Source organism: Hemitrygon akajei, chromosome 5, assembly GCF_048418815.1.
Source record: "Hemitrygon akajei chromosome 5, sHemAka1.3, whole genome shotgun sequence".
Taxonomy (NCBI): Eukaryota; Metazoa; Chordata; class Chondrichthyes; order Myliobatiformes; family Dasyatidae; genus Hemitrygon; species Hemitrygon akajei.
The window spans coordinates 4,834,359-4,859,552 of NC_133128.1; the positions used below are offsets into that span (position 1 = coordinate 4,834,359).

General features: G+C 44.3%; 1 pseudogene; it reads left to right on the forward strand.

The window, feature by feature from the left end:
- Positions 1–729: 729 nt before the first annotated feature.
- Positions 730–1,113, forward strand: LOC140727266 (sin3 histone deacetylase corepressor complex component SDS3 pseudogene; annotated as a pseudogene).
- Positions 1,114–25,194: the final 24,081 nt, after the last annotated feature.

The following is a 25,194-nucleotide window of genomic DNA, read 5'->3' on the forward strand; positions in this document are numbered from 1 at the left end:
AGAGAAGGCGCTGAACATCAATGGAAACAGCAGCACAGGATACAACAAAAATCTCTGGAATATGTTACAAATAAAATGTCACTGAACAGAAATGAAGGAAAGAAATGTTACCTTGTGGGAACATGTCACATGACCCTGATGACTGTTGGTTTAAAGACAAAGAATGCAGAAACTGTGGCAAACAGGGCCACACCGGCAGAGTATGCAAAGCTAGTAAACAGCAGAAAAGGGACAAAATACAGAGAAACAAGAAACCCCAGAAAGGAAAACACAACAATGTACACAAAATGTAAGAAGGCAGTTCTGATGAAAATGACTCAGACAAAAGTGAATTGTCTTGTCTGCAACTTCACAGCGTGAAAGACAGATAATCAAAGAGTAATATGGATCACTCCACAAGTGGCGGGCATGAGACTGAAAATGGAGTTGGACACAGGCTCAGCTTTAACAGTGATCTCTGTACATGACTACGAATGACTGTTTTTACACGTACCTCTGAAACGAACTAAACTTCTACTAAAGGCTTACACAGGACAGAAAGTGCACCCCAAAGGCAAGATTAAAGTGACAGTTACCTACAGAGACAAAACACAGCAGCTGAACCTCTATGTACTGAAAAATGGAGGACCACCATTGCTGGGACGTGAATGGCTCAAGAAAATCCAGTTGGATTGGCACACCATCAAGGCACTAGATGTGTCAACAAAGGAGGGCAGCTCGGCAGGGAAGATGTCTGCAGCTCTCCTCTCACCCATTGTCGACTACTACACCAACGAGGAGGAGCTAGACAATGTCGACAATGAGGACGAACGCAGTATCCGTGGCCACGACTCGGATGAAGATACAGAGGATGCAAGGGAGACAGATATTGCCAATAGGCAGGATGATGAAGACTACCTGGAAGTAAAGGAGCAGATGCACCAGGAGAAATTGACATCTCTCAAAAGACAGCTACAGCAGTTACAGGAAGGCACCTTGCAGGAGTATCAGAAAAGGATGAAGAAACTAGATCAACAATACAAGGAAAGAATACAAAATGAAGAGCTTTTTCTGCAACTGGAGACAGAACAAATGGAAAGAAAATATATTAAAGAGAAGAAAGCAGCAGTGTAGGAATTTGAAGATAAAAAGATTGTTAGAAGAAAAGAAAAAGATGATTGAGAATGAGAGGCTAACAATGGAACTCACAGGAAATTCTATGGAGGTAAAGCCAATAATGACTAGGAAACTAAGGAGGAGGCCTAATGACCCTGTTCCAATTACCGACAAAAGACGAAAACCTGCACCTGCGCAGTTAAATTACTTGTTAACAGATGAACAGATAATGGAAGTTCTGCGAACTCTCAATAAGCTTAAATCTCTGAAAAGACCAGTATCTCCATTCAAACAGGACCTTTTGCACAAGGTAAATCTCGAACCAGTCACTTCCTCCATTGAGAATTGTACACTTAATCCTTTTCAGGAAAGTTTCTTTTGCACGTACGTATTTTGAATCCTCAGCCAATGTGTCTTGTTTTTCACAAAGAAGTTGGGAAACAGTATTAAAACAGAGGCGAATTCTGGCAACAAACTGTAAGGTTTATATTGTTGTATTTTCACACTTGTGCTGAATGTGCACCTGAAGGAATTATCCCTCTTGAGCCAGACAGATAGCACTGAGGGTAATCCTTAATATCAGCAAAACCGTACTTTAACAGCAGCTTAAGAACAATGGAATGAACAACAGGATTTCAATCAACTGCTTCATCAAATGGTGAAGGATTACTAGTAAAGTACTGATCTTTCCGTGAGTCATTTGATTGCCCTGACTTTTGAATAACTAGCAGAGACAGCAGATCACTAACCACTTCTTTTGTTGGTGGCAAGTCATCTTTGAAGCAGACCATGGAAACCAAAGCTATGAAAAATGCATCCCACCTCTTGCGAAATATGACTAATTTTGCTACAGCTTCACTTATTTCTTCTGTTACCGCTGGTACATAATCATCATCCAGAGAAGTACGGCACAGTGGGCAGAGTCGTTGTCCTGATTCAAGCCACTGCTTTATACATTTCAGACAGTAAAAATGATCACATGGAACCAGGATGGGATCGTTGAGTTCTCCTAAGCAAATTGTACATTCTTTCAGATCATACCTGAAGAACAGACATTCTGCACTATTTCTACAGTCCCTGAGGATCTGAATCACAGCCCAAAGAAGCCTTTGGGATCTCACATCAGAGTTACTGTTCAAATTCTTTGCAAGTTGACCAGTATAGAATGCAACCTCGTTCTTCAATTTATCATGTATTTCTTTAATCCCAAAATGATGTGTTGCACAAAAAGTGACAGCATCCCCCTCTTCTCCTGAGCATCTTCCCAGCACTCCTGCTGAATCACCAGCACAAAGATATGAAGCACGAATAGAAGATGGAAAGTTATATTATGATAGGAGATGATATCATAAAGGTCAGGCTATCTATTTGGAATCTAAGGAGAATATGAAGATTGACTGTGTAATTAGCTCAGTTGGAACAAATGAAATATGGGTAAGGAAGATAAGTGATAGCACAAAGATGCATATATATCTAGGACAGCTGCACAGAGGAGTCTTCATTAGACAGAGGCGATCTGCTGCGGCTTCTTTTGGTCCTGTGCAGTATCCCCTCCATAGCAGACAGTGATGCAGCCAGTCAGAACGCTCTCCATGGTACAACTATAGAAGTTTTTGAGTGTATTTGTTGACATGCCAAACCTTTTCAAACTCCTAATAAAGTATAGCCACTGTCTTGCCTTCTTTATGATTACATCAATATGTTGGGACCAGGTTCGATCCTCAGAGATCTTGACACCCAGGAACTTGAAGCTGCTCACTCTCTCCACTTCTGATTTTTCTATGAGGATTGGTATGTGTTCCTTCAGCTTACCCTTCCTGAAGTCCATAATCAGCTCTTTCGTCTTACTGACATTGAGTGCCAGGTTGTTGCTGCGGCACCATTCCACTAGTTGGCATATCTCACTCCTGTACGCCCTCTCGTCACCACCTGAGATTCTACCAACAATGGTTGTGTCATCAGCAAATTTGTAGATAGTATTTGAGCTATGCCTAGCCACACAGTCACGTGTATGTAGAGAGTAGAGCAGTGGGCTAAGCACACACCCCTGAGATGCACCAGCGTAGTTAGTCAGCGAAGAGGATATGTTATCACCAATCCGCACAGACTGTGGTCTTCTGGTTAGGAAGTCAAGGATCCAATTGCAGAGGGAGATACAGAGGCTCAGGTTCTGGAACTTCTCAATCAGGATTGTGGGAACGATGGTATTAAATGCTGAGCTATAGTCGATGAACAGCATCCTGACATAGATGCTTGTGTTGTCTAGGTGGTCTAAAGCCGTGTGAAGAGCCATGAAGATTGCGTCTACCATTGACCCATTGTGATGATAGGCAAACTGCAGTGGGTCCAGGTCCTTGCTGAGGCAGGAGTTCAGTCTAGTCATGACCAACCTCTCAAAGCATTTCATCACTGTCGATGTGAGTACTACCGGGTGATAGTTGTTAAGGCAGCCCACATTATTTTTCTTTGTCACTGGTATAACTGTTGCCTTTTTGAAGCAAGTGGGAACTTCTGCCCGTAGCAGTGAGAGGTTGAAGATGTCCTTGAATATTCCCGCTAGTTGGTTGGCACAGGTTTTCAGAACCTTACCAGGTACTCCATCAGGACCTTCTGCCTTGCGAGGGTCCACTCTCTTTAAAGACAGTCTAACATTGGCCTCTGAGACAGAGATCAAAGGGTCATCAGGTGCAGCTGGGATCTTCACAGCTGTAGTTGTGTTCTCCCTTTCAAACGGGCATAGAAGGCATTGAGTTCATCTGGTAGTGAAGCATCGCTGCCATTCATGCTATTGGGTTTCACTTTGTAGGAAGTAATGTCTTGCAGACCCTGTCAGAGTTGCTGTGCATCTGATATCGCCTCCAACTTTGTTTGAAATTCACCCTTGAAATAGCCCTCTGCAAATCATACCTAGTTTTCTGGTACAGGCCTGGGTTGCCAGTCTTGAAATTACCCTCAACAAACCTCACTGATTCTTCTCTTTTAATCCATGCGTTTCCAAATATAAGATCAATTTCTCACTGATAATGTATTTCTATAACTCCTCTACTGTTACGGAGGAGAATAAACAGTTGAAGCTTTGGACCAGGACACTTTATCAGGATTGGAAAAGAAAGGAGAAGAAGCCAGAATAAGAAGGTAGTGGGAGAGAGGATGGCATACAAGCTGGCAGGTCATAGGTGAGACCAGGTGAAGGGCAAGGTGGGTGGTTGGAGGAGGGCAGATAAAGCAAGAAGCTGGGAGGTGAGAGGTGGAATCTGATAAGAGGAGAGTGGACCATGCAAGAAAGGGAAGGAGGAGGGAAACGAGAGAAAGGTGATGGGTAGGTGAGGAGAAGAGAAGGGGCGAGAGTGGGAACAGTATGGATAAAGGGGGAGGGGGAGGAGTTACTGGAAGTTAGATAAATCTAACTTTATCTAATGTAATAATTACTGTGATAATTAATGTAGTAATTAATGTAATAATAAATTAATCTAATAATCTAACTTGATGTTGTAGTTATTAGTGAAACATGGTTGCAGGAGGGGTGTGATTGGCTACTAATTATTCCTGGATTTCATTGCTTCAGGTGTGATAGAATTGGAGGGGACATGTATTGCATTGCTTGTCAGAGAAAATATAACAGCAGTGCTTTAGCAGGATAGATGAGAGGGCTCGTCTAGGGACACTATTTGGGTGGAATTGAGGAATGGTAAAGTGTAGTAACACTTATAGGGGTGTATTATAGACCACCTAATGCGGAGCGAGAATTGGAGGAGCAAATTTGTAAGGAGATAGCTAATATTTGTAGTAAGCACAAGGTTGTGATTGTGGGAGATTTTAATTTTCCACACATAGACTGGATAGCCCATTCTGTAAAAGGGCTGGATGGTTTGGAGTTTGTAAAATGTGTGTAGGATAGTTTTTTGCAGCAATACATAGAGGTACCAACTAGAGAAGGGGCAGTGTTGGATCTCCTGCTAGGGAATGAGATAGGTCAGGTGACGGAGGTATACGTTGGGGAGCACTTCGGGTCCAGTGATCACAATGCCATTAGTTTCAATATAATTATGGAGAAGGATAGGACTGGACCTAGGGTTGAGGTTTTTGATTGGAGAAAGGCTAACTTTGAGGAGATGTGAAAGCATTTAGAAGGAGTGGATTGGGACAATTTGTTTTATGGGAAGGATGTAATAGAGAAATGGAGGTAATTTAAAGGTGAAATTTTGAGGGTACAGAATCTTTATGTTCCTGTTAGGTTGAAAGGAAAGGTTAAAAATTTGAGAGAACCATGGTTTCCAAGGGATATTGGAAACTTGGTTAGGAAAAAGAGAGAGATCTACAATAAATATAGGCAGCATGGAGTAAATGAGGTGCTCGAGGAATATAAAGAATGTAAGAAGAATCTTAAGAAAGAAATTAGAAAAGCTAAAAGAAGATATGAGGTTGCTTTGGCAAGTAAGGTGAAAATAAATCCGAAGGGTTTCTACAGTTATATTAATAGCAAAAGGATAGTAAGGGATAAAATTGGTCCATTAGAGATTCAGAGTGGACAGCTATGTGTGGAACCAAAAGAGATGGGGGAGATTTTGAACAAATTCTTTTCTTTGGTATTCACTAAGGAGAAGGATATTGAATTGTGTAAGGTAAGGGAAACAAGTAGGGTAGTTATGGAAACTATGATGATTAAAGAAGAGGAAGTACTGGCGCTTTTAAAGAATATAAAAGTGAATAAGTCTCTGGGTCCTGACAGGATATTCCCTAGGACCTTGAGGGAAGTTAGTGTAGAAATAGCAGGGGCTCTGACAGAAATATTTCAAATGTCATTAGAAACGGGGATAGTGCTGGAGGATTGGTGTATTTCTCATGTGGTTCCATTGTTTAAAAAGGGTTCTAAGAGTAAACCTAGCAATTATCGGCTTGTAAGTTTGACATCAGTGGAATTAATGGAAAGTATTCTTAGAGAAGATATATATAATTATCTGGATAGACAGGGTCTGATTAGGAACAGTCAACATGGATGTGTGTGTGGAAGGTCATGTTTGACAAAACTTATTTAATTTTTTGAAGAGGTTACTAGGAAAGTTGATGAGGGTAAAGCAGTGGATGTTGTCTATATGGACTTCAGTAAGGCCTTTCACAGGGTTCCACATGGAAGGTTAGTTAGGAAGGTTCAATCATTAGGTATTAATATTGAAGTAGTAAAATGGATTCAACAGTGGCTGGATGGGAGATGCCAGAGAGTAGTGGTGGATAACGGTTTGTCAGGTTGGAGGCTGGTGACTAGTGGTGTGCCTCAGGGATCTGTACTGGATCCAATGTTGTTTGTTATAAACATTAATGATCTGGATGATGGGGTGGTAAATTGGATTAGTAAGTATGCAGATGATACTAAGATAGGTGGCGTTGTGGATAATGAAGTAGGTTTTCAAAACTTGCAGAGATTTAGGCCAGTTAGAAGAGTGGGCTGAAAGATGGCAGATGGAGTTTAATGCTGATAAGTGTGAGGTGCTACATTTTGGTAGGACTAATCAAAATAGGACATACATGGTAAATGATAGGGCATTGAGGAATGCAGTAGAACAGAGTGATATAGGAATAATGGTGCATAGTTCCCTGAAGTGGAATCTCATGTGGATAGGGTGGTGAAGAAAGCTTTTGGTATGTTGGCCTTTATAAATCAGAGCATTGAGTGTAGGAGTTGGGATGTAATGGTAAAATTGTACAAGGCATTGGTGAGGCCAAATTTGGAGTATTGAGTTCAGTTCTGGTCACCAAATTATAGGAAAGATGTCAACAAAATAGAGAGAGTACAGAGGAGATTTGCTAGAATGTTACCTGGGTTTCAGCAGCTAAGTTACAGAGAAAGGTTGTACAAGTTAGGTCTTTATTCTTTGGAGCGTAGAAGGTTGAGGGGGGACTTGATAGAGGTATTTAAATTTATGAGGGGGATAGATAGAGTTGACGTGGATAGGCTTTTTCCACGTTAGGGGAGATTCAAACAAGAGGACATGAGTTGAGAGTTAGGGGGCAAAAGTTTAGGGGAAACATGATGAGGAACTTCTTTACTCAGAGAGTGGTAGCTGTGTGGAACAAGCTTCCAGTAGAAGTGGTAGAGTCAGGTTCGATATTGTCATTTAAAAAAAATTGGATAGGTATATGGACAGGAAAGGAATGGAGGGTTATGGGCTAAGTGCAGGTCAGTGGGACTAGGTGAGAGTAAGTGTTCGGCATGGACTAGAAGGGCCAAGATGGCCTGTTTCCATGCTGTAATTGTTATATGGTTATATGGTCATATGGTTAAATCAATTTTCATGCCCTCATGTTGGAGGCTACCTAGAAAGCACAAGAGGTGTTGCTCCTCCAACCTGACTGTTGCCTCTCCGATCAGATTCCTTCATCTTCAGCCTTTTACCTTTCCCACTATCACCTCTCAACTTCTTATTCATGGTTGGTTTGATGTCTTGTGTTGGTTTGAAGTCCTGTACTGCTTTGGTGTCCTGTGTTGGTTTGATGTCCTGTGTTGGTTTGATGTCCTGTGTTGGTTTGATATCTTGTGTTAGTTTGATGTCTTGTGTTGGTTTGAAGTCCTGTACTGCTTTGGTGTCCTGTGTTGGTTTGATGTCCTGTGTTGTTTTGATGTCCTGCCAACACACACAAAATAGTGGAGGAACTCAGCAGACCAGCCAGCATCTATGGGAAAAAGCACAGTTGATGTTTTTGGCCAAGACCCTTTGGCAGAACTCGTGTTTTAGGAACAGCTTCTTCCCCTCCACCATCAGATTTTGAATTGTGCGTGTATCCATGAACACTTCCTCATTGTTTTGCTCTCTCTTTTTGCAATCTTTATTTATTAAATATGTTCTTATTGGAACTTAAAGTAAATTTAAGAACATAAGAAATAGGAGCAGGAGTAGGCCACCCGGCCCATCAAGCCTGCCCCACCGTTCAATAAGATCATGGTTGATCTGTCCGTAAACTCAGCTCCATCTACCTGCCTTTTCCCCATAACCCTTAATTAGATAGATAGATAGATAGATAGATACTTTATTCATCCCCATGGGGAAATTCAACTTTTTTTCCAATGTCCCATACACTTGTTGTAGCAAAACTAATTACATACAATACTTAACTCAGTAAAAAATATGATATGCATCTAAATCACTATCTCAAAAAGCATTAATAATAGCTTTTAAAAAGTTCTTAAGTCCTGGCGGTAGAATTGTAAAGCCTAATGGCATTGGCATTATAATTCCCTTATAATGTAAAAACCCGTCTAACTGTATCTTAAATATATTTAGTGAGGAAGCCTCAACTGCTTCCCTGGGCAGAGAATTCCACAGATTCATCACTGTCTGGTTTCTCCTTATTTTCTCCCCTAAATCTTGAGGCAATGTCCCCTAGTTCTAGTCTCACCTACCAATGGAAACAACTTTCCTACTTCTATCTTATCTATCCCTTTCAAAATTTTGTATGTTTCTATAAGATCCCCTCTCATTCTTCTGAACTCCAGAGAGTATAGTCCCAGGCAACTCAATCTCTCCTCATAGGTTAACCACTTCATCCCTGGAATCAACCTGGTGAACCTCCTCTGCACTGCCTCCAAAGCCAGCATATCCTTCCTCAAGTAAGGAGACCAGAACTGCACACAGTACTCCAGGTGCAGCCTCACCAGCACCCTGTATAGTTGTAGCATGACCTCCCTACTCTTGAATTCAATCTCTCTAGCAATGAAGGCCAACATTCCATTTGCCTTCTTAATAACCTGTTGTACCTGCAAGCCAACCTTTTGCAATTCATGAACAAGAACTCCCAAGTCCCTCTGCACAATAGTATGCTGCAATCTTTCACCATTTAAATAATAATCTGCTCTTCTATTATTCCTTCCGAAGTGGATGATCTCGCATTTACCAACGTTGTATTCCATCTGCCAGACCTTGGCCCACTCACTTAACCTATCTATATCCCTCTGCAGACCCTCCACATCTTCTGTCCAATTTGCTTTTCCACTCAGTTTAGTGTCATCAGCAAATTTTGCTATGCTACACTCAGTCCCCTCTTCCAAATCATCAATGTAAATGGTAAACAGCTGCGGGCCCAGCACCGACTCCTGCGGCACCCCACTCACCACTGACTGCCAACCGGAGAAAAACCCATTTATACCAACTCTCTGCCTTCTATCGGTTAACCAGTCCACTATCCATGCCAATGCACTTCCTCTGACTCCGTGCATCCATATCTTATTCATAAGTCTCTTGTGCAGCACCGTATCGAATGCCTTCTGGAAATCCAAGTATAAAACATCCACCTGTTCCCCTCTGTCCCTCAAAGAATTCCAGTAAGTTTGTCAAACAGGACCTGCCCTTTCTGAATCCATGCTGCGTCTGTCTAACGGAGCCACTCCTTTCTAAATGTTTCGCTATTTCTTCCTTAATGACTGCTTCAAGCATTTTTCCAACTACAGATGTTAAGCTAACTGGCCTATAGTTGCCCATCTTTTGCCTACGTCCTTTTTTAAAAAGTGGTGTGACATTTGCTGTTTTCCAATAACCTCCGCCAATTCCTTCAGCACCCTGGGATGCATCCCATCAGGACGAGGGGACTTATCTACCTTCAGGCCCTCTAGTTTGCTCATCACTATCTCTTTAGCGACAGTGATTTCATTGAGGTCCTCACCTCCCATTTCATCCATAACATCCTTCTTTGGCATATTTGACGTGTCCTCCACCGTGAAGACTGACACAAAATAGTCGTTCAATGCCTCAGCCATTTCCTTATCACCAATATCAATTTCCTCTTCTCATCTTCCAAGGGACCTACGTTGACTTTAGCCACCCTCTTCCACTTTATGTATTTATAAAAACTTCTTCTATCTGTTTTTATATTTTGTGCTAATTTACTTCCATACTGTATCTTCCCTTTCCTTATTTCTTGTTTAGTTGTTCTCTGTTGCTTTTTAAAATTTTCCCAATCCTCCAGTCTCCCACTACTCTTTGTGACTTTGTACACATGAGCTTTTAATTTGATACTATCTTTTAGTTCCTTAGTTATCCAAGGCTGGCTCTCCCCACACCTACTGTCCTTACTTTTGACTGGAATATACTTCTGTTGAGCACTGTGAAAAATCTTTGAAAGTGTTCCACTGTTCCTCAACTGTCCTAGCAAATAGCCTGTGCTCCCAATCCACATTAGCCATCCCCTCCCTCATCCTGTTGTAGTCTCTCTTGTTCAAGCATAATACACTAGGTTTAGATCTAACTTTTTCATCCTCCATCTGAATACAAAATTCAGTCATACTGTGATCACTCTTTCCAAGAGGATCCCTGACTACAAGATCGTTAATCTTACCTGTCTCATTGCACAGGACTACATCTAAGATAGCATTATCCCTTGTAGGTTCACTAACATGCCGCTCAAGAAAGCCATCACGGATGTATTCTATGAAGTTCTCCTCAAGACTTCCTTGACCAACCTGATTCACCCAATCTATGTGGAAGTTAAAATCCCCCATGACAACTGCCGTTCCGTTCTTACAAGCCTCAGTTATTTCTTGGTTAATCACCTCTGGCACTGCAATATTTTTATTAGGTGGCCTATAGACAACACCCACCAGTGATTTTTTTCCCTTTACTATTCTTAATCTCTACCCAGATGGACTCAACATTTTGCTCCGTAGATCGTATATCGTCTCTCACAAATCGCCCTGATCTTATCCCTAATCAAGAGCGCCACCCCACCTCCTCTGCCTTCCTGCCTATCTTTCCGTATTACCTGATACCCTTGGATATTTAATTCCCAGTCATCTCCACCTTACAACCAGGTTTCTGTAATGGCCACTAAATCAAATGCCTTGGTACTGATCTGTGCCACAAGTTCACCAACCTTGTTTCTAATACTACGGGCATTTAGATAAAGTAACCTTATACTCATTGTCCTTTTAGAATCTAGTGACCTATGCAAATTTTGCTTTTTACTTTTATGCACCTTACTCTTATTTTTTTCTTCACTAACTCTAGCTTTGGTCTCTGCATCACTTCCCTCTTCTTTTCTGTGTGGGTTCCCATCCCCCTGCCATATTAGTTTAAAACCTCCCCAGCAGCACTAGGAAACAATCTCCCTGAGACATTGATCCCAGCCCTGCCCAGATGTAGACCGTCCGGATGGTACTGGTCCCACCTCCCCCAGCAGTGGTTCCAGTGCCCCAAGAATCTGAAACCCTCCCTCCTGCATCACCGCTCAAGCCACATATTCATTCTAGCTATCCTGCTATTCCAACTCTGGCTAGCACGTGGCACCGGTAATAATCCTGAGATGATTACCTTTGAGATCCTACTCTTTAATTTATCTCCTAGCTCCCTAAATTCAGCTTGAAGGACCTCATCCCGCTTTCTTCCTAGATCGTTAGTACCTACATGGACCACGACAGCTGGCTGCTCACCCTCCCCTTTCAGAATACCCTGCAGCCTCTCCGAGACATCTCTGACCCTTGCACCCGTGAGGCAACTCACCATACGGGAGTCCCATTTGCGGCCACAGAAGCTCCTCCCTATTCCCCTTACCATGGAATCCCCTACCAAACCAGCTCTGCCACTCTTTTCCTTGCCCCCATGCACAACAGAGCCACCCACTGTGCCATGATCCTGGCTACTGCTGCCTTCACCTGATGAGCCATCTCCCCCAGCAGACTCCAAAGCGGTATATCTGTCATGGAGGGAGATGACCGCAGGAGACTCCTGTACTACCTTCCTGCGACTACTGTTCCTGTTGGTCACCCATTCCCTATCTTTCCTTAGATCCTTAAACTGTGGTGTGACCATCTCACTAAAAGTGCTATCCACAACATTCTCAGCATCTCAGATGCTCCAAAGTGAGTCCACGCGCAGCTCCAGTGCCGCCATGCGGTCTATCAGGAGCTGCGTCTGGTCACACTTCCTGCACACATAGTCTTCAGGGACACTGTCAGCCTTCCTGAGTTCCCACATGGCACATTTGCTCTTTGCACTGTACTACTGCTGCAAAACATTTGTCAGTGATAGTGATCTTGATTCTGATTTCTCTTCCACTTCATTGTGCAGAGTCCACGCTGACACTGCTCCCTCCCAGCTGCAACCACCAACACAACCAAGTGAGGTGAATCGACAAGGCGGCGGAGGGTGGGGCACAAGAGGCGGTCTCTCCACTGCCAAATAGGAATTGGATTCCATCTTCTGATCCTCCCCAAAGGCAGGTTAATGATACACACCAGGGCACTCAGAACAGTAAGGAGCTGGTCACCCACACATCAGAATGACATGAGGCTGGCTGGAAGACAGTGAAGGGAAAGCTGTGGCTTTATCAAGCAATGGTCTACTCCACTTAGAGTACTGTGAGCAGTTTTCAGCCCCTTAACTGAGACAGGATGTTCTGGCATTGGAGATGGTTCAGAGGAGGTTCACGAGAACAATCCCAGGAGTGAAAGTGTTAATTTATGAGAAGTGTTTGATGACTCTGGGCCTGCACTCTCTGGAGTTTAGAAAAATGAACAGGCATCTCATAGAAACATTTCAAATATTATAAAGCACAGAGAGAGTGGATGTAGAGAGGATGTTTCCTATAGTAGGGGAGTCTAGGACCAGAGGGCACAGATAGAGTGGCTGTGGAGAGGATGTTTCCTATAGTGGGGAGTCTAGGACCAGAGGACACAGATAGAGTGGATGTGGAGAGGGTGTTTCCTATAGTGGGGGAGTCTAGGACCAGAGGACACAGATACAGTGGATGTGGAGAGGATGTTCCCTATAGTGGGGAGTCTAGGACCAGAGGACACAGATATAGTGAATGTGGAGAGGATGTTTCCTATAGTGGGGGAGTCTAGGACCAGAGGGCACAGATAGAGTGGCTGTGGAGAGTGTGTTTCCTATAGAGGGGGAGTCTAGGACCAGAGGGCACAGATAGAGTGGATGTGGAGAGGATGTTTCCTATAGTGGGGAGTCCAGGACCAGAGGACACAGATAGAGTGGATGTGGAGAGGATGTTTCCTATAGTGGGGAGTCTAGGACCAGAGGACACAGATAGAGTGGATGTGGAGAGGATGTTTCCTATAGTGGGGAGTCTAGGACCAGAGGAAACAGATAGAGTGGATGTGGAGAGGATGTTTCCTATAGTGGGGAGTCTAGGACCAGAGGACACAGATAGAGTGGATGTGGAGAGGATGTTTCCTATAGTGGGGAGTCCAGGACCAGAGGGCACAGATAGAGTGGATGTGGAGAGGATGTTTCCTATAGTGGGGGAGTTTAGGACCAGAGGACACAGATAGAGTGGATGTGGAGAGGATGTTTCCTATAGTGGGGAGTCTAGGACCAGAGGACACAGATAGAGTGGATGTGGAGAGGATGTTTCCTATAGTGGGGAGTCCAGGACCAGAGGGCACAGATAGAGTGGATGTGGAGAGGATGTTTCCTATAGTGGGGGAGTTTAGGACCAGAGGACACAGATAGAGTGGATGTGGAGAGGATGTTTCCTATAGTGGGGAGTCCAGGACCAGAGGGCACAGATAGAGTGGATGTGGAGAGGATGTTCCCTATAGTGGGGAGTCTAGGACCAGAGGACACAGATAGAGTGGATGTGGAGAGGATGTTTCCTATAGTGGGGGAGTCTAGGACCAGAGGGCACAGCCTTGGAATAGAGGAGTATGCATTTGAAAAAATAGATGAGAAATTTCTTTAGCCAGAGGGTGGTGAATCTGTTGAATTTATTGCCACAGCCGCATGTAGAGGACAAATCATTGGGCATATTTAAAGCCGAGGTTGGTAGTGTCTTGATTAGTCAGCAAGAAAGCAGGAGGTAGAGGTTGTAGGGATAATAAATCAGCCATCATGGGATGGTGACTAATGGGCTGACTGGCCTAATTCTGCTCCTATGTTTTTTTAATTATTTCTTCATTTACGGGATGTGGGCATCACCAGCTAAATCAGCATTTATTGCCCATCCGCAGTTGCCCTTGAGAAGGTGGTGTTGAGCTGCCTTCTTGAGCCACTGCAGTCCCTGAGGTGTAGGTGCACCCACAGTGCTGTTAGGGAGGGTATTCCATGATCTTGACCCAGCGACAATGAAGGAACGGTGATATGTTTCCAAGTCAGGATGGTGAGTGACTTGGAGGGGGATTTCCAAGTGGTGGTGTTCCCAGCTGTCTGCTGTTCTCGTCCTTCTAGATGGTAGTGGTCGTGGGTCTGGAAGGAGCTGCCTTAGAAACTTTGGTGTGTTGTTGCAGTGCATCTTGTAGACAGTACACACTGCTACAACTGTTTGTCGATGGTGGAGGGATTGGATGCTTGTGGAAGGGGGAACAATCAAGTGGGCTGCCTTGTACTGGATGGACTTGGCCATATTCACTACCTTTTGGAGGATTTTCCATTCAAAGAAATCAGTGTTTCCATACCAGGCCATGAAGCAACCAATCAATATGCACAGATCTTTAGAAGTTTTTTGAAGTTTTAAATGTCATATTGAATCTTCACAAACTTCTCAAAGTTCAAAGTAAATTGATTGTCAAAGAGCATACATGTCACCAGAGATTCATTTTCTTGCAGGCATACTCAATAAATCCACAATAGAGCAATAATCATCATAGAATATAAAAGCAAGGAGATAATGCCGAGCCTTTATAAAACACTAAGCAGGCCACACTTGGAGTGTTGTCAAAAGGTTTGGGCCCCATATCTCAGAAGGGATGTGTTATCATTGGAGAGAGTCCAGAGGAGGTTCACAAGGATGGTTCTGGGAGCGAAGGGGTTACATATAGGGAGCATTTGGCAGCTTTGGGCCTGTACTCACTGGAATTTAGAAGTATGTGGGGGATTTCATTGAAACCTATTGAACGTTGAAAGGACTAGATGGGTGGATGTGGAGAGGATGTTTCCTATAGTGGAGGTATTGAGACCAAGAGGGCACAGCCTCAAAATTGAAGGGCATCCTTTTACAGCAGGATTATGGAGGAATTTTTTTTAGTCAGAGAGTAGTGAATCTGTGGAATGCTCTGTCACAGACTGCGATGGAGGCCAAGTCCGCAAGTATATTTAAGGTGGAAGTTGATTATATCCTGATCAGTCAGGGCATCAAAGGATATGGCTAGAAGGCAGGTGTATGAGGTTGAGTGGGATCCAGGATCAGCCATGATGTAATGGTGGAGCAGACTCAATGGGCTGATTGGCCAAATTCTGCTCCTATGTCTTATGGTCTAGGCATGAATTTAGGCATTCAACCAGTGTACATGTACAGTAAGACAAGAAACTGTGCAAATACAAAAATAAATAGATAGATAGATAAGCAAGCAATAAATATTGAGAACATGAGATGAAGAGTCCTTGAAAGCGAGCCCATTGATTGTAGAAACATTTCAGTGATGGGTTGAATTAAGCTGTGAAATTATCCCCTCTGATTCAAGAGCCTGATGGTTGAGGGATAATATTTGTTCCTGAACCTGGTGGTGTGAGTCCTAAGGCTCCTGTACCTTCTTCCTGATGGCAGCAGCAAGAAGACAGCATGACCTGGGTGGTGGGGTCCCTGATGATGGATGCTACTTTTCTCCAGCAATGCTCCATGTAGATGTGCTCAGTGGTGGGGAGGGCTTTATCCCTGGCAAACTGGGCTAAGAGCATCCTGATGTATGCATCTTCATTGTCCAGGGGTGAGTGAAGAGCCAATAAAATCGGATCTGCTGTGGACCTGTTGTGCGGTAGGCAAACTGGAGTAGATCCGGTTCACATCTCAGGCAGAAGTTGATACATTTTATGACCAACTTCACAAAACACTTCATCACCGTGGTTGTACGTGCTGCTGGATGATAGTCATTGAGGCACATCACCACGCTCTTCTTGGGCACTAGTATTGAAGTCTGCTTGAAGCAGGTGGGTACCTCAGACTGTCGACACAAGAGATTAAAGATATCAGTGAACACTCCAGCCAGTTGGTCAGCACAGGTCCTTAGTACCTGGCCCATCTGGGCCGGATGCTTTCCGCTGGTTCACTCTCCTGAAGAATGCTCTCACATCAGCCTCAGAGACTGAAATCACAGTGTCATCGGGGGTTGTGGAAGTTTATTTTGATGGTCAATGTGAGCAGAGAAGGCATTGAGCTCATCTGGAAGTGAAGCCCTGTTGTCACCTATGTGACTTGATTTTACTTGGTAAGAGATTTATCTGGGTGGCAGGATGAAGATATGTTTCTATCAAAGGCACTCATTCTCCCTGCTAGCCTGTCCTTGGGCAAGCTGTAGGAGCTGATCAGGGTCATGTGAAGCCATGGGGCAGGTAGTGGATGGTCGTATGAGCAGCTGGTGCATATCACAAGTCCTGGTTATGCGACCACTGAATCCAGGCAGACAATCTCTGAAGAGAATTGATAATGGTCGGGGTCACTCCTTTTGTAAAGACACTGCCCAGGAGAAGGCAATGGCAAAGCACTTCGGTAGAAATATTTGCCAAGAACAATCATGGTCAAAGACCGCAATCACCCATGTAATGATGACGATGATGATGATGACGAATAGCATTTAGACCAATTTGAAGGTATCGACAATCATCTTGAATATTACAATGAAAATGAAGATTTGGGGGATGCAGTCGTCAAAAGCATTGTATGAAGGCAGTCCTAATCTACACTGATTTTGTTCATGCACAGCCAATCAAAAACAACCCAGCAGCGTGTGGTATCCGTTGATAATGGCTAGGAACTAATACACAGTTTTATAGTACAGTAGTACTGCAGTGCTGTGATTGTTCTATGTTTCATTTAGGTACATAAATTGTTATTCAGTTTGCCTTTTTTATACCTTTTTAACTATTTCCATGAAACTTTGGCTAATTGGGGCTGCCGTCTAACTAAGCCAGAATGTACTGGTCCTGAAGTGTCCCACTTAACTGGAATCCGCTGGACACACAGGGAAGAAACTGATCCTGGGCTTGTTTTCATCTTTCTCTTTCAGAAAATGGACAGAGAGCCGAGTCTGAAGTACTGATTCCCAACACCAGCCTCATCTACATCTGAAAGCCCTTTACAGGAGGTTTTGTGACCAGCATAACTACAGCTCCCAGTAACTATGGACATCTCCTCTTCCAGTGAAAACAGCCTTTCTTCTGAGCTGTTCCTGAAGTCTTGTTGCTTTGCCAAGTTTGCCATAGAAGCGATGGTACCAAATACTCTGAGTAATTTCTGTTCTTTTGTGTTTCAGCACTGTCTATCGTCACCCTGAGCCCAGCCAGAGTGAGGTGTGTAGATACCTTTAGAATCAGAATTAGCATCAGTTTCAAAATCACTAGCAGATGTCATGAAACTTGTTGCAGCAGTACAATGCAATACATATTAACAAACTACAAATTACAATAAGAAATATACAGTATATATAAAAATTAAATTAAGTAGTGGAAAAAAGGAAATAAAAGAAAGTAGTGAGGTGGTGTTCATTGATTCAATTTCCATTCAGAAATTTGATGGTAGAGAGGAAGAAGCTGTTCCTGAATCATTGAGTGTATGCCTTCAGGCTCCTGTATCTCCACCCTGATGGTCATAATGAGGAGAGGGCATGTCCTGGGTGGTGGCGAAGAGCCTGAACAAGCAGGATCTCTCAGTGGCCACCCATTTTAATTCCACTTCCCATTCCCATTATGGTATGTCCATCCATGCCCTCCTGCACTGTTGTGATGAGGCCACACTTTGGCTGGAGGAACAACACCTTATATTCAGTTTGAAGAGGCTGATGGCATGAACATCAATTTTTCAAACTTCCAACAATGCCTCCCCCCTCCACTTTCACCATTTCCCATCCCCTTTTCCCTCTCTCGTGTTACCTCCTTGCCCGCCCATCACCTCTCTCAGGTGCTCCTCCCCCCTTTTTTCATTCTTCCATGGCTTTCTGTCTCTTTCACCCTTTCACCAATCAACTTCCCAGTTCTTTGCTTCCTCCCTCTCCCTCCAAGTTTCACCTATCCACTGGTGTTTCTCTCTCCCCTTCCCCCACCTAGCAAATCTACTCGTTTTTTTTCTCCAGTCCTACCAAAGGGTTTCGCCCCAAAACGTCGACTTTTTTTCCATAGATGCTGCCTGGCCTGCTGAGTTCCTCCAGTATTTTGTGTGTGTTCCTGGTGGTGGAGGTCTTTAATGATGGTATTATACTGGAAATGGAAATGTTTTCAGATATAAACCATTAATAATATGGCTTCTGCCCCCTTTTCTTTGGTGCCGGGTCACAGCCTGAAATGTCAAATGTTTGTTCCTCTCCATAGATGCTGCCTAACCTGCTGAGTTCCTCCAGCATTTTGTGTGTGTTGTTCTGGATTTCCATTATCTGAGGAGTTTTTCGTTTTCAATAATACTTGCTAGTCAATATTCAGCTGACTTTGTGCAATAATTCTGAGCCAGTATACATCTGCAAACAACCGGCTGGTTTGCAGCTCCAGGTCTCAGATGGGTCAGATACTGGTCAGATTTGTCCAAAGTCATCCTGGGGATCAGTGGGATTACTTCTCCTAGACCCACAGCCCAATTAGAAGGCACATCTTGACTGCAGCGGGGATAGATCCCTGTGCTAGGGAGAAAGGCCCATCAACATGATCATTGGAGCCCCAGGGAGTCATACAGCATGGAAACAGGCCCTGGCCCAAATGGACTGTACCGACTATCTTGCCTAACCAACCTAGTCCCATTTCCCCATGTTTGACCCATAACCCTCTAAAGCAGGGGTTCCCAACCTTTTTTTTGCCATGGACTGAGGAGGCGGTTCACCCCAGGTTGAGAAGCCCTGCTCAAAACCTTCCTGGCCATGTAGCTCTACAACTGTCTCTTAGATATCCCCTCCCATATCGTGAACTCTGGTAACTTGTCTGTATACAACATTGTGGGCCAAAGGGCCTGTAAGGTGCTATAGATCTCCATGTTTCTATGTTATACTCACCTCTGTGTGTGTGGAAGAACTCTCCTCTCTCTCACTTTAAGCCTATGCCCTATAAGTTTGAACTTCCCTTCCCTTTGAAAAAGACTTGGTCATCTGGTCCCTCAAGATTTTGTGAACTCTGTCAAGTCTCCCCTCAGCCTCCCTCGCTCCAGTGAAAACTAGATTTTGGAATGGTTCTGGAGGACTGCAAAACTGCAAATGTCACTCCACTCTTTAGGAAGGGAGGGAGGCAGAAAAAAGGAAATTACAGGCCAGTTAGCCTGACTTTAATGGTTGGGAAGATGTTAGAGTCCATCATTAAGGATGAGGTTTCAGGGTACTTGGAGGCACAGGATAAAATAGGCCAAAGTCAGCATGGTTTCCACAAGGGGAAATATTGACTGATAAATCTGTTGGAATTCTTTGAAGAAATAGCAGGCAGGATAGACAAAAGAGAGTTAGTAGATGGTGTGTACTTGAATTTTCAGAAGACCTTTGATAAGGTGCCACACATGAGGCTGCTGAACAAAATGAAAGCCCAGGGAATTTACTAGTATGGACAGAAGATCAGTTGGCCGTCAGGCAGCAGAGTGAGAATAAAGGGGCCCTTTTCTGGTTGGCTGCTGAGGACTAGTGCTGTTCCACAGAGGCAGAGTAGGTTCTGCTTCTTTTCATGTTACAGATCAATGACGGAAATGATGACTTTGTGGTTAAGTTTGCAGCTGATATGAAGATAAGTGGAGGGGCAGGTAGTGTTGAGGAAGCATAGAGTCTACAGAAGGACTTGGGCAGATTGGTAGAATGTGCAAAGAAGTGGTAGATGGAATACGTCATTGGGAGGTGTATAGCCATGCACTTTGGTAAAATTAATAAAGACCTAAACTATTTTATAAACAGGGAGAAAATGAAAAACACTGTGGTGCAAAGGGACTTGGGAGTCCTTGTGCAGGATTCCCCTAAAGGTTTACTTGCAGGTTGAGTCAGTGGTGAGGAAGGCAAATGCAATATTAACATACATTTTGAGAGGACTAGAATATAAGAACAAGGGTGTGTTGCTGAAGCTTTATAAGGCAGTGCTGTGGCTTTACTTGGAATACTGTGAGCATATAGACACAATATGTAGATAAGCCTACAAGAGGAGAGGCTAGGACCAGAAGGCACAGCCTCAGAATCGAGGGGCACCGTTTAGAATAGTAATGAGGAGGAATTCTTCAGCCAGAGGTGGTGAATCTGTGGAATTCATTGTCATAGATGGCTGTTGAGGCCAAGTCATTGAGTATATTTAAATCAGAGGTTGATAGGTTCTTGTTTAGTCAAGGTATCAATGGTTGCAGGTGGAAAGCAGGAGAATGGGGTTGAGAGGGATAATAAATCATGATAGAATGGCAGAGAAGGCTCGAAGGGCCAAATGGCCTAATTCTGTTCCTATTTCTTATGGTCTTCAGACATTTGAAACATTTTCACTTCGTAGGTTGTGAATCTTTGGAAATCACCTTCCTCAGGGTTCTGAGTTATTTTAAATGAGAATGTTTCTGAATAAAAACATAACCCTAACCCTAATGCTAATAAAAACATAGGCACATCTACACAGACACTGTCATGAGAAAGCAACATTCACCCCCACTGTGCTTTCCTCTCCCTACTATCATCAGGAAGGAGGTGCAGAAGCCTCAGTTCCCACACCAGCAGGTTCAGGAACAGCCATTACCCCTCAACCATCAGGCTCCTGAACCAGTGTGGATAACTTCACTCACCCAGTCTCTGAACCATCAGGCTCCTGAACCAGTGTGGGTAACTTCACTCACCCAGTCTCTGAACCATCAGGCTCCTGAACCAGTGTGGATAACTTCACTCATCCAGTCTCTGAACCATCAGGCTCCTGAACCAGTGTGGATAACTTCACTCACCCAGTCTCTGAACCATCAGACTCCTGAACCAGTGTGGATAACTTCACTCAGCCAGTCTCTGAACCATCAGGCTCCTGAACTGGTGTGGATAACTTCACTCACCCAGTCTCTGAACCATCAGACTCCTGAACCGGTGTGGATAACTTCACTCAGCCAGTCTCTGAACCAGTGTGGATAACTTCACTCAGCCAGTCTCTGAACCATCAGGCTCCTGAACCAGTGTGGATAACTTCACTCACCCAGTCTCTGAACCATCAGACTCCTGAACCAGTGTGGATAACTTCACTCACCCAGTCTCTGAACCATCAGACTCCTGAACCGGTGTGGATAACTTCACTCAGCCAGTCTCTGAACCAGTGTGGATAACTTCACTCAGCCAGTCTCTGAACCATCAGGCTCCTGAACCAGTGTGGATAACTTCACTCACCCAGTCTCTGAACCATCAGATTCCTGAACCGGTGCGGATAACTTCACTCACCCAGTCTCTGAACCATCAGACTCCTGAACCAGTGTGGATAACTTCACTCATCCAGTCTCTGAACCATCAGGCTCCTGAACCAGAGTGGATAACTTCACTCACCCAGTCTCTGAACCATCAGACTCCTGAACCAGTGTGGATAACTTCACTCAGCCAGTCTCTGAACCATCAGGCTCCTGAACTGGTGTGGATAACTTCACTCACCCAGTCTCTGAACCATCAGACTCCTGAACCGGTGTGGATAACTTCACTCACCCAGTCTCTGAACCATCAGGCTCCTGTACCAGTGTGGATAACTTCACTCACCCAGTCTCTGAACCATCAGGCTCCTGAACCAGTGTGGATAACTTCACTCACCCAGTCTCTGAACCATCAGACTCCTGAACCGGTGTGGATAACTTCACTCACCCAGTCTCTGAACCATCAGACTCCTGAACCAGTGTGGATAACTTCACTCACCCAGTCTCTGAACCATCAGGCTCCTGTACCAGTATGGATAACTTCACTCAGCCAGTCTCTGAACCATCAGGCTCCTGAACCAGTGTGGATAACTTCACTCACCCAGTCTCTGAACCATCAGACTCCTGAACCAGTATGGATAACTTCACTCAGCCAGTCTCTGAACCAGTGTGGATAACTTCACTCACCCAGTCTCTGAACCATCAGGCTCCTGAACCAGTGTGGATAACTTCACTCACCCAGTCTCTGAACCATCAGGCTCCTGAACCAGTGTAGATAACTTCACTCAGCCAGTCTCTGAACCATCAGGCTCCTGAACCAGTGTGGATAACTTCACTCACCCAGTCTCTGAACCATCAGGCTCCTGAACCAGTGTGGATAACTTCACTCAGCCAGTCTCTGAACCATCAGGCTCCTGAACCAGTGTGGATAACTTCACTCACCCAGTCTCTGAACCATCAGGCTCCTGAACCAGTGTGGATAACTTCACTCACCCAGTCTCTGAACTGATTATGCGACCTACAGACTCACTTTCAAGGACTATTTACAACTCATGTTCGCAGTGTTTTGTTTTTATTTGCATAGTTCTGTCTTCTTTTTGCACTTTGTGTGTTTGTCTCTTTGATTCCCCACTCTGGGCTCTGACTTCTTCTCCTCACCTGCTTATCACCTGCCCCTCGTTGTACATATTTGGTTTAAGATGACATTGCTGAGGCAGGTGGCAACTTACTGGTGGTTCCCAAAAGAAGAAATACAACTAATTGCTTTACTAATAACACTTTACTGTAAAAAGTTATGGTAAACAATCACTGCAAACAAGGAAGAAGCGAACGAGGGCAAGGATGAGTTGTGGGTTGAAACGTGCAATTGTGAGACGGTCGGGTGAGGGCGAAGCATATTCGAGATGGAGTCGGAGTGTGTGGAGAGAAGAAAAGGAGGGGTGGTTGATTTGGAGCCCGTTCACCCTGACTGAGAGCAAGGTTAGACCAATCTTACGAGCCTGATTGAATTTTTTGAGGATGTGAGTAAACACATTGATGAAGGAAGAGCAGTAGATGTAGTGTATATGGATTTCAGCAAGGCATTCGATAAGGTACCCCATGCAAGGCTTATTGAGAAAGTAAAGAGGCATGAGGATCCACAGGCAAAGAGTGGTTGTAGATGGGTCATATTCTGCATGGAGGTCGGTCACCAGTGGTGTGCCTCAGGGATTTGTTCTGAGATCCTCATTCTTCGTGATTTTTATTAATGACCTGGATGAGGAAGTGGAGGGATGGGTTAGTAAGTTTGCTGATGACACAAAGGTTGGTGGTGTTGTGGATAGTGTGGAGGGCTGTCAGAGGTTACAGCAGGACATTGATAGGCTGCAAAACTGGGCTGAGAAGTGGCAGATGGAGTTCAACCCAGATAAGTGTGAAGTGGTTCATTTTGGTAGGTCAAATATGATGACAGAATATAGTATTAATGGTAAGACTCTTGGCAGTGTGGAGGATCAGAGGGATCTTGGGGTCCGAGTCCATAGGACACTCAAAGCAGCTGCAAAGGTTGACTCTGTGGTTAAGAAGGCATACGATGTATTGGCCTTCATCAATCATGGAATTGAATTTAGGAGCCGAAAGGTAATGTTTTAGGACTTTGGTCAGTCCCCACTTGGAGTACTGTGCTCAGTTCTGGTCGCCTCACTACAGGAAGGATGTGGAAGCCATAGAAAGGGTGCAGAGGAGATTTACAAGGATGTTGCCTGGATTGGGGAGCATGCCTTATGAGAATAGGTTGAGTGAACTCGGCCTTTTCTCCTTGGAGCGACGGAGAATAAGAGGTGACCTGATAGAGGTGTACAAGATGATGAGAGGCATTGATCGTGTGGATAGTCAGAGGCTTTTTCCCCAGGGCTGAAATGGCTGCCACAAGAGGACACAGGTCTAAGGTGCTGGGGAGTAGGTACAGAGGAGATGTCAGGAGTAAGCTTTTTACGCAGAGAGTGGTGATGGAGTGGGATATGACAGGGTCTTTTAAGAGTCATTTGGGTAGTTGTATGGAGCTTAGAAAAATAGAAGGCTATGGGTAAGCCTAGTAATTTCTAAGGTAGGGACGTCTTCAGCACAACCTTGTGGGCCAAAGGGCCTGTATGGTGCTGTAGGTTTTCCATGTTTCTGTGGTTCTATGATCTAAGTGATAGGCTGATTTGGAAAGGGCAGGTGCAGGCTGAAACCTGGTGCTGGGGTCCATGCCCAGAGCGTATTGATGCAACAGGGTCCAGGTCCTAATGTGAGAAATGATCTGATGTTTGGACGACTTAAATGCTAGGTCAGATAAATTGAACATAGAATGTAGAAACCCACACCACATTACAGGCCCTTCGGCCCACAATGTTGTGCCGACCATATATCTTACTTGAGAAACTACCTAGAATTTCCCTAGCGCATAGCCTTGTATTTTTCTAAGCTCCATGTACCTATCTAAGAGGCTCTTAAAAGACCCTGTTGTAGTTGTTTCTACCACCTTCACTGGCAGTGCATTCCACGCACCCACCACTCTCTGTGTGAAAAACTTACCCCTGACATCCCTTCAATACCTATTTCCAAGCACCTTAAAACTACACCTGCTTGTGTCAGCCATTTCAGCCCTGGGAAAAAAGCCTCTGACTATCCACACGATCAATGCCTCTCATCATCTTATACACCTCTATCAGGTCACCTCTCATCCTCCGTCACTCCAAGGAGAAAAGGCCAAGTTCACTCAACCTATTCTCATAAGGCACGCTCCCCAATCCAGGCAACATCCTTGTGAATCTCCTCTGCACTCTCTCTATGGTATCCACATCCTTCCTGTAGTGAGGTGACCAGAACTGAGTACAGCATTACAAGTGGGGTATGACCATAGTCCTATACAGCTGTAACATTACCTCATGGCTCTTGAACTCAAGCCCACGGTTGATGAAGGGCAATACACCATACACTTTCTTAGCAACACTGTCAACCTGTGCAGCAGCTTTGAGTATCCTATGGACGTGAACCCCAAGATCTCTCAGATTCTCCACACTGCCAAGAATATTGCATTCTTTCTTCAAATTTGACCTTCCAAAATGACACCACTTCACACTTATCTGGGTTGAACTCCATCTGCCACTTCTCAGCCCAGTTCTGCAGCTTATCGATGTCTGGTTGTAAACTTTGACAATTGTCCAGACTGTCCACAGCACCACCAACCTTTGTGTCATTAGGAAAATTACTAACCCACCCTTCTACTTCCTTATCCAGGTCATTTATAAAAATCACAGAGACTGGGTGGGGGGGGGGGTCCCAGATCAGATCCCTGTGGAACACCACTGGTCACCGACCTCCATGCAGAATACGAACCATCTACAACCACCCATC